Source organism: Canis lupus, chromosome 25, assembly GCF_003254725.2.
Source record: "Canis lupus dingo isolate Sandy chromosome 25, ASM325472v2, whole genome shotgun sequence".
In the NCBI taxonomy this organism is placed as follows: Eukaryota; Metazoa; Chordata; class Mammalia; order Carnivora; family Canidae; genus Canis; species Canis lupus.
The window spans coordinates 27554107-27564522 of record NC_064267.1 but is presented as its reverse complement, the minus strand read 5'-3'; the positions used below and the strand labels follow the sequence as shown (position 1 = coordinate 27564522).

Here is a 10416-nt window from a genome sequence, read left to right as displayed (position 1 = left end):
CATCCCTCCTCCAGTGGGACTGTCATCCTCTGGGCCTCCAGAATGAGAGTACTGGTGCCCACGTGTGTGCACACAGGACCTTGTGGGCCTGGACACATGTACACACAAAGGAAGAACACGTGGTTGGAGGTATTTCCTGCATGTGACACCCGCCTCCAATTTCATAAATATGGTGCCACAGTGGCCTGGGGACGTCTGGAGGAAGCACCCGCTAGGATAATCCCTATCCCACAGGCAAGACACAGACCATCCCCGATGGGCACAATGGCTTCTCTGGGGTCAAAACCAGGGAAGAATGGAAAGTTGTGTCCGAACCCAGGTGTGTTTCCAGGCTGGGGCCCTGGCTGCACACAGTCCTTCCCTGGGGCCTGTGGAGAGGGGTGCGGTTGTGTCACTGTGTGCACACAGACCATTGCCTGTAGGGAGCAGGGAGCCATTGGCAGCCACGAGCACTGCTCCTGAAGCTTCCTCCAGGAGTGGACTCAGTAGGGGGTCCCAGGAAGTGAGGTCACTTCCTTGACACAGAGCCCAACAGAACTTGGAACCCCTGTAACCAGGCACCCGCATTCTAGTGCAGTCCCCACCTCAGGCTCACTTGGCTGGAGACATCCGCTACTGAAAGATGTTATCTTGCTGCTTTCCCACTTCTGGGGACTCTGGCTTCCAGGAACCCCAGGGACGCTGCTTGTTCAAATGCTGTAGACTTTGGCTCCACCATCAAAACCAAACGCCTCAGGGCATTTATCAAGAGGCAACGTAAGGTAATACAGAGCAGCCCAGGCCAGGCCAGGCCACCTGTGCTGGGCAGCCCCATTCCCTCCTCTTCAGTTTCAGGGAAACAGAGATGTGTGGGCAGGTCGCATCCAGGCTGGAGGACGTTGCAGGGCAGCAGGTTCCCCGGTGATCCCTTCAGGGTCACCCTGATGTCATGGTAGGCAGGGTGGAAAGAGGATTCCTGAGGTACCTCTTGCCCAGCCCAGAGTTAACCCAAGGCCCTGCAGCTGTATCCCTTTGCTCTCCTTGGGGGAGGTGTGTGCCGACTGTGGCGGTGGTGTGTCTGGAATGGAGTCAGTTGGGTGTGCAGCCCAGCCAAGGCAGCCAGACTGGGTGCTGAGGCCTCCTGCCTGGCTGCTGGGCACTGTCTTTACAGAGATCCACACAGGACATGGGGCGGGAGTGGGAGGAAGAGATGGTCTGCTCCACTGCTTCAAGGAACAGGAAGGTAGGTGCACAGCTAACAGAGGCCAGCACAGGCTCAAGGTGAGTGCAGGGGCTGGGGCCACCTGACACCGAGGACCCCAATGTGGCAGGAAGGGCCCCAGGTCCCAGAAGCCAGCCTGCTACTCCCTTGGACTCCTCCCTAGACTCCTGCTCCCACAGGAGTCTGGATTCCCCTCTCCCCAAACTTGCCCCCATGGCCCTGCCCCTGCCTGGGCCAGATGCAGAGTCTCTGTGCACAGATTTGTAGGAATATCAGAATAGAGCCTTCAGGGGATCCCTGGCTGCCCTGTGGTTTAGTGCCTGCTTTCTGCCCAGGCCCTGATCCTGGAGACCCGGGATCGAGTCCCACTTCAGGCTCTCTGCATGGGGGCTGCTTCTCCCTCTGTCTGTGTGTCTGCCTCTCTTGGTCTCTCTCTCTGTGTCTCTCATGAATAAATAATAAAAACTTTTAAAAAGAGACACACCATGTCTCATCACATGCAGTCTCCAGTAGTTTGCACTGTGCTATGCTTTCTCCTAACTGGAGCTCCCAGGAGGCCCCATTGGCCTGAGGTCCTTCCCCAAGGCTTGAGCATGGTCCTGATGAGTTGGGAGACTTTTTCCCAAAGGGATACGGGGCTCACTGTACTATGTCTATTGCTCTGCAGTTAGGTTTTGAAAGAGCACATCCCTGACCCCCTCCCAGGGTCAGGCACAGGGGCCTCATGTGCTGCACAATATTTCAGAAGGCCAGTTGGTTCCCACAGCCACTGCACCCTTCACTGATGCAGGACTTCGATGCGATTCCCTTCTGTTGCCAAATCACAGGGCAGCACTGAACATCCTGCAGCCCTCACACCCAAGGAAAGGTCTCCATGTTGGCACCTCAACAGTGGGACATTTGGTCAGATTCAAGGAGCAAAGCTGGTAATGCAGGGAGGTGCTGACAATCGGACCTGGGATACCAACCTCTCCCACTTGAGATCCTTGTATTGATCCAAATATTTTTGAAAATTTATCCTCTAAGATTATTTCTTTATTGATAGTTTGTTTGTTTAAGAGACAGGAAGAGAGCAGGGAGTAGGAGAGGGAGACACAGGCTCCTCAAGCAGACTCTGCCCCAAGTGCAGAGCCTTCCAGGGGCGGGATCTCAGGGTGCTGAGACCATGACCTGAGCCACAACCAAGAGTCAGATGCTAAGTGACTGAGCTGCAGGTGTCAAGCCCTGTGTTCCTGCTGTGGGGACTCCTGCCCCCCTCACCCACTGAGAGCTCAGGCTTTGGTCTGCGCTCCAACTCCCAGGCCTCCTGGCGGCTACAGTGCAAGCCTGCATGTCCCCTCTGTTCCACTTCAGGGTGAAAGGGCCTCAACCCTGAGGAGGAATCAGATCTGCCCGATGAGCCCCAGCCAGACAGAGCTGCTGGAGCACGAAGTAGAACAACTGCTGCTCGCCTTGCTGTGCAGGGGCATCCTCTACATTTTCAATTTTCTAAAGACCTAGATTGAATTTGCCAGCACCCAAGAGGTACTGGACCTGCTGTTTACAAAGTGAGCACCCTGACCCTCCACAGCCCAGTGGGATGGGCCACCTACTTGTTGGGAGTCTTGGGAATGTTTCTGAAATTCCTGGAACCTCGGGCTGCTCCTCTGACTGAAATAGAGTCACACAGGGCCTAGTGGGGTCCTGTAGGGAAGCCCCCGGGGCCTGGCCTGTGGCAGGTCGGCTAGAGGGGCTGTGCTTGTGCTCATCAGTCGTCATTCTCTCCCCATGATGAAGCCTGTGCCTCCTCCCCCACCATCACCAGGGTCTTGAGCTGGGCTGTTTTCCATTGAAAGGGAGGTTTAAGAGTCCATCGGGGGTCTGTGTCCTGGGGCAACCAGAGTAGGTGTTCCCGGGGACACCGGGGTGCCCCAGGCCCATTCGGATATTGGCCATGGGCCTGGCCAGAGCCCTTTCATTCCTCAAGCATTCAGGAAGCCCCAGCAGGTGCAGGCGCTTCTCCAGGAGCTGCTCATGGCCCCATGCACAGAGCTGACACCCCTCCCCCCCACCTCAGGTCTCCGGACTAGTCAGGGGTCAGAGGGTGACAGCAGCTATGATGAGACGTCGGGTCCACAGGTCAATTCATGTGATGCCTCCCACCCTCCTCTAGATATGGATGCATCCTAGCTGCCTGTGATGACAACGACAGAGTCCTGGAGCAGTGGGAAATGTGACTGAGCTCTGGCTCATGCAGGAGGGCCTTCCCTCTCCAGGAGGGCAGCGAGGGGGCTGTGGGTTGGAGGGGCTGCTGGACCCTCACCCCACACATCTGCAGTTCCTGTGACAGGGTAAAGGTCTAAGGGCCCTTCAGGAAAAGATCAAAGGAGAGCCGTGGATGGGGTGCGGGATTTATGGGAGAGCACTGGGACCCCAAAGGGAGACCTCCTCCATGCCCATTCCCTCCCAACCCTCTGTCTGCCCCACACCTGGGACCCAGAGCAAAGAGTGTGGGGAGCATCGCTCTCACCAATCTGGTGGCACCTGGACCTGGGTGCACAGCAGGTGCTCAGGAGAGCCAGTGAGGGCTCACAGACCAGATGGCCCCTGCCCCGTGGGAGATTACAGTCAGTGGAAGGACACCCCCTGGGGGTCCTCATGAGCGAGGCAGCACAGAGCCACAGGAGAGAAGGTGGTGGTACTGGGCAGCTCCCGGCAAGGCCTGGCAAGACACAGAGCCTGTTTGCTCCCTCCTCGCTTGGACATTCCCAGAGTGACAGTGTGTACAGTGAGGGTAATGACAGGCTAGACGCCTGCCCCCCCAGCCACCTGCAGGTGGATTCAAGGGGCAAGTGGGAAGGGAGCCAGGCTGAGGAGGGAGTCCCACTTCCCCAGGAAAGACAGTGATGGTCACACAGCTGGTCATGGGCTCCGATGCACAGAGGGTTTGTGCCAGTCCCTCCTTGTGAGTAGGCCTGTGGCAGGCAGGACCGCCAGGTGGCAGGTGGACAAGGAGCAGGACTGGCCTCCGACAGGCCAGGAGCTCCGGTTCCTGCAGGGCTTCCTGGGGACACCTCTGTGTGAGGGAGCCCTGTCTTCTGATGCCTTTGCCCACCTGTCCCTCCCCAGGCCTATCTCCTACATGCTGGGAATCTGGCTGGACTACTATAAGGAGGATTTTTGTCAGCCCCCAGAATGTCCCTCACAATGAAGCCACTGGCAGTCACAGGGCAGGACTTGCCAGGCTCAGACCTGGAAAACGGTGCCAAGCGTTACCTCGAACGATTCAGAAACCATATCCAGCAGAGCCAGAGGCTGGGGGTGAGGAGGACTGGGGGTGGCCAAGTTAGGAACAGGGTGGGCCACACAAATCAAGCCTCCAAGCAGCTGGGCCAGGAGCAGAGGGTAGGCTCACACCCCCATCCCCACAGGCTGCGGTCTGGGGAAAATTTGCAGGGGTCTTGGACTAACACAGGTTGAGCGGTGGGAATAGCATCCTTGATTTGGGAAGGCTGTGGAAAGTCCATCCTGGTGATGATAATTGGTCTTCTTTGTGCTACAGCTTAGGCCCCCGAACAACACACTGAACCACCTCAAGAGCAACTCAACCTCTGACTGTGGGGACTGCTGCACCGTCAGGGCCTGAGGAGATCAGGGCGGTCCCAGCTTCTGGAGCTGAGGGATTGGCCCTAGCTGAGATGCCAGCTGTTGAGTCGAAGCCACTGCTGATGGGGGTCACAGCTCTGATTCATGTTTACGACCTGGAGGGACACCTGAGCCATTGGGAACCCTGGAGGCCGAACAGGGCTCACCACGGGCTATGGAGGTAGTGGAAGTGCCAGAGCAGCTGCCTAATTCAAGGAGGAAATGGCTGTGGACCCTGAGCAACACCTTGAACCACATCAAGAGCCTACCCCAGGTCCAACTGTGGGGCCTACTGCACTTTCAGGGCCTGATGTGATCGAGGCAGTCCCAGCTATTGGAGCTGAGGGCTTAGCCCGAGCCGAGATGCCAGCTGCTGAGTCAAAGCCACTGCACATGGTGGTCACCGCGCTGATTCCCTGTTCCGACCTGGAGCAACACCTGCGTGCTTGGGAGCCCTGGAGGCCGAACAGGCCCCACCACTGGCTATCGACCTCAATGATGTGCCAGAGCAGCTAACTAATTCAGTGGAGCAAATGGCTTTGTACCCCAAGCAATAGGCTGAGCCACCTCAAGGCCCTGACCCAGCTCTGACTGTGTGGCCTGCTGCACCTTAAGCGCCTGAGGTGATCGAGGCAGTCCAGGCTTCTGAAGCTGAGGGCATGGCCCGAGCTGAGATGCCAGCTGCTGAGTCGAAGCCACTACAGATGGGGTTCACAGCTCTGATTCAATGTTCCGACTGAGTGGAACACCTGTGCTCTTGAGAGACCTGGAGGTCGAACAGTCCCCACGTTCGGCTATCGAGGTCCTCAAAGTGCTGGAGCAGCTACATAACTCAGTGGAGCAACTGGCTGCAGACCCGGACAAAATCCAATACCACCTCAAGACCCCACCCCAGCTCCGACCTTGGGGCCTGCTGCATCTTCAGGGACTGATATGATCGAAGCAGTCGCAGCTATTGGAACTGAGGGCTTGGCCACGGCCAAGGTGCCAGCTGTTGAGTCGAAGGCACAGCAGATGGTACTCACAGCTCTGATTCACTTTTCAAATCTACATGGACACCAGTGCCCTTGGGAGCTCTGGTGGCAAAAAGACCCCACCATGGGCGGTGGAGGTACAGGAAGTGCCAGAGCAGCTGCCTAATTCAAGGAGGAAACCACTATGAAGCCGGAGCAACACCTCAATCCACCTCAAGAGCCTACCCCAGGTCCAACTGTGGGGTCTGCTGCACTTTCAGGGCCTGATGTCATTGCCGCGATCCCAGCTATTGTAGAGGAGGGGTAGCCCAAGCCGAGATGCCACCTGATGAGTCAAGCCACTGTAGATGGCATTCACAGCTCTGATACCCTATTATGCCTAGGAGCAACACCTGGGTGCTTCAAGCCCGGTAGACCAAACAGGACCCAGACCGGCTATTGACATCAACGATGTGTCAGAGCAATTAACTAATTCAGTGGAGCAAAAAGCTTTGTAAAACCTGGCAACACCCTAAACCACCTCAAGACCCCAACCAAGGCCCGAATGTGGGGCCTGCTGCACATTAAGAGCCTGAGGTGATCAAGGCGATCCCAGCTATGGTAGCAGAGGGCTTGGCCCAAGGCGAGATGCCAGCTGCTGAGTCGAAGCCACTGCAGGTGGTGGTCACAGCTCTGATTCACTGTTCCGACCTGTGGACACCTGCGCCCTTGGGGCCCCTGGAGGCCAAAAGGGCCCCACCACTGGCTATCGAGGTCATGCATGTGCCAGAGCAACTACCTAAGTCAGTGTAGAAACCGGCTTCCTACCCCGAGCAACATGCTGAACCAGTTCAAGAGCCCGCCCAGGCCCCGACTGTGGGGCCTGCTGCATCTTAAGGGCCTGAATTGATCTCGGCGGTCCCCGCTTCTGGAGCTGAGGGCTTGGCCCGAGCCGAGATGCCAGCTGCTGAGTCGAAGCCACTGCAGATGGGGGTCACAGGTCTGATTCCATATTCTGACCTGGAGGGACACCTACACCCTTGGGAGCCCTCAAAGACGTACAGGCCCCACCACCGCATCGCCTATCGAGGTCATCGATTTGCTGGAGGAGCTACCTAACTCTGTGGAGCAACGTGCTTTGGACCCCGAGCAACAACCTGAACCACCTCAAGACCTGCCCCAGGCCCGACTGGGGGCCTGCTGCACCTTCAAGGCCTGAGGTGATAGAGTCGTGCCAGCTATTGGCGCTGAGGGATTGGCCCGAGCCGAGATGCCAGCTGCTGAGTCAAAGCCACTGCTGATGGCAGTCACGGGTCTGATTCACGCTTCCGATCTGGAGGGACAACTGCGCCCTTGGGAGCCTTGTAGGCCGAACATGCCCCACCAGCGGCTATCGAGGTCGACGATGTGCCGGACCAGCTACCTCACGCAGTGGACCGACTGACCTCGACCCCGAGCAACACCCTGAACCACCTCAAAGGCTTGCCCCAGCTCTGACTGTGGGGCCTGCTGCACAGTCAGGGCCTGATGTGATTGAAGCAGTGCCAGCCTCTGGAGCAGAGGGCTTGGCCCGAGCCGAGATGCCAGCTGCTGAGTGGAAGCCACTGCTTTTGGTGGTCACAGCTCTGATTCAATGTTCCGACCTGCAGGGACACCTGCGCCCTTGGAGCCCTGGAGGCCGAACAGGCTCCACCACCGGCTATCTAGGTCATGGGTGTGCCAGAGCCGCTATCTAACTGTGCAGACCAACCGGCTTCGACACCGAGCCACACCCTGAAACAACTCAACACCCTGCCCCAGCCCCGACCATAGGGCCTGCTGCGTCTTCAGGGCCTGAGATGATCTGGGCGGTCCCAGCTTCTGGAGCTGAGGGCTTGGCCCGAGCCGAGATGCCAACTGCTGAGTCCAAGCCACTGCACGTGGTAGTCACAGCTCTGATACCCTGTTCGGACCTGGAGGGACACCTGAGCCGTTGGGAGCCCTGGAGGCCGAACAGAGCCCACCACCTGCTATCGAAATCAACGATGTGCCAGGATTCCTGCCTCACTCAGTGCAGCAGCCGGCTGCGGACCCCGAGCAACAGCCTAGACCACCTCAAGACCTGCCCCAGGCCTGACTGGGGGCCTGCTGCACCTTCACGGCCTGAGGTGATCGAGGTGGTCCCAGCTCTTGGGGCTGAGGGCTTGGCCCCAGCCGAGATGCCAGCTGCTGAGCTGAACCACTGCAGACGGTGGTCACAGCTCTGACTCAATATTCCGAACTGGAGGGACACTTCGATTTGGTAGCCTTGGAGGCCAAACAGGCCCAGCCACCAGCTGTCGAGGTCATTGATGTGCGGGAGCAGCTACCTAACTCAGTGGAGCACCCGGCTTCGACCCCGAGCAACACCCTGAACCACCTCAAGACTGCCCCGGGCCCGACTGTGGGGCCTGCCGCACCTTGAGAGCCTGAGGGGATCGAGGCGGTCCCAGCAACTGGAGCAGAGGGCTTGACCCAAGCGCAGACGCCAGCTGCTGACTTGAAGGCACTGCAGATGGTGGTCACAGCTCTGACTCAGTATCCTGAACTGGAGGGACACTTCGGTTTCGTAGCCTTGGAGGCCAAACAGGCCCAGCCACCAGCTGTCGAGGTCATTGATGTGCGGGAGCAGCTTCCTAACTCAGTGGAGCAACCGGCTTCGACCCCGAGCAACACCCTGAACCACCTCAAGACCCCGCCTCAGGCCCGACTGTGGGGCCTGCTGCACCTTAAGAGCCTGAGGTGATCGAGGCGGTCCCAGCTATTGGAGCCGAGGGCTTGGCCCGAGCCGAGATGCCAGCTGCTGAGTCGAAGCCAGTGCACATGGTGGTCTGGTCGCAGCGCTGATTCCCTGTTCCGACCTGGAGGGTCACCTGCGCCCTCGGGAGCCCTGGAGGCCGAACAGACCCCACCACTGGCTCTCGAGGTCATCGGTTTGTCAGAGTAGCTCCCTTACTCAGTGGAGCAACCAGTTGTGGACCCCGAGCACACTCTGAACCACCTCAAGAGCCCATCCCGGCCCCAACTGTGGGGCCTGCTGCATCTTCAGGGCCTGAGGTGATCCAGGCGGTCCCAGCTACCTGAGCTGAGTTCTTGGCCCAAGCCGAGATGCCAGCTGCTGAGTCGAAGCCACTGCAGATGATGGTCACAGCTCTGATTCAGTGTTTTGTCCTGGGGAACACCTGCAATATTGGGAGCCCTGGAGCTTGAACAGTCCCCACCACCACCTCTGGAAATCATCAATTGCCGGAGTCCCTAACTTACTTAGTGAGCAACTCGCTGCAGACCCGAAGCAACACCCTGAACCTCCTCAGGGGCCTGCCCCAGCTCCGAATGTGGGGCCCGCTGCATCTTTAGGGCCTGATGTGACCGAGGTGATCCCAGCTATTGGAGTGGACGCCCTGGCCTTGGTGAGATGCCAGCTGCTGAGTCGGAGCCACTGCAGATATTGGTCACTTCTCTGATTCAATATTCCGCCTTGGAGGAATACCTCTGCCCTTGGGAGCCCTGGAGGCCGTACAGGCCACACCAGCGGCTATCGAGGTCATCGATGTGCCGGAGCAGCTACCTATATCATTGGAGCACGTGGTTTCATATCCTGGTCAACACCCTGAACCACCTCAAGATCCTGTTCTGGCCCCGACTGTGGGGCCTGCGGCATCTTCAGTGCCTGAGGTGATTGAGGGGGTCCCAGGTTCTGGAGCTGAGGTCTTGGCCCTACCCTAGATGCCAACTGCTGAGTCAAAGTCACTGCAGATTGTGGTCACATCTCTGCTTCACTATCCCAACCATGAGTCCCCACCTGCACCCTTGGCCACCGCGCAGGAAGAACACACCCAGGCGTCTGTTATCAAGGTCGCTTAAGTGCCAGAACAGCCACCTGTCTCAGTGCAGGAACTAGCTTTTGTCCCTGAGCAACACCCTGAACCACCTCAAGACTCCTCCCCAGCTCCTAGCGCGGGCCTGCTGAAGCACCTGCCCTGTTCTGTTCATGCCAGGCTCAGGTGTTTGTGCTGAGGATTGGCCCGATTCGAGATGCCTGCTGCTGAGTCAAAGTCAATCCACGTGGTAGTCACTCCTCTGATTCACTCTCCTGATCTGGAGGAGCCACCTGCAACCTTGGCCACCCCAGAAGGAGGAGCAGGCTCCGGCGCCCGCTCTCGAGTGCATCGAAGGCCTGGAGCAGCCACTTGCCTCAGTGGAGCCACCAGCCTTGTCCCCCGAGCAGCATCTCATGGTGGCTGCAGTGCAACAGAAGGCTTCCTCTCCCCTGTCATTGCACTGTTTCTATATTTTGTGTTTTTCATAAACCTCTATAATGGCTTCATGAATTTTATTTGTAATAAAGGATAAGTTAACTTCATATAAAATTTACTCTGATGCTTTTAAATTATACATCATGGTAATTTAGGTCCATTCACAGTGTCACACAGGCGAGACCAGATGGTACCTGGGCCACGTTTCCACCACAGAGACAGCCGACTACTGACCATTGTGCCCATGCCCTCTCTGCTGTCCCTGCAGCCACTGCCTTTCTCTCTGTCTCTGCGGCCTTTCCTCCTCTGGGACGTGTATGTGCCTGGCATCCTTGCTGTTGCCTCCTGTCTCTGCCGCAGACAC

General features: G+C 57.9%; 1 long non-coding RNA gene across 2 annotated transcripts; it reads left to right on the top strand.

The window, feature by feature from the left end:
• The first annotated feature begins 585 nt into the window (after window positions 1-585).
• LOC112669666 (uncharacterized) lies at window positions 586-10166 on the top strand. 2 transcript variants are annotated; one of them, XR_003142431.3, is made up of 4 exons: window positions 586-2748; window positions 3354-3531; window positions 4310-4501; window positions 4743-10166. It is a non-coding gene; the product is annotated as an uncharacterized LOC112669666 (long non-coding RNA). The 2 variants fall into 2 exon arrangements; XR_003142430.3 differs by lacking the exon at window positions 4310-4501.
• The last annotated feature ends 250 nt before the right edge of the window (window positions 10167-10416 follow it).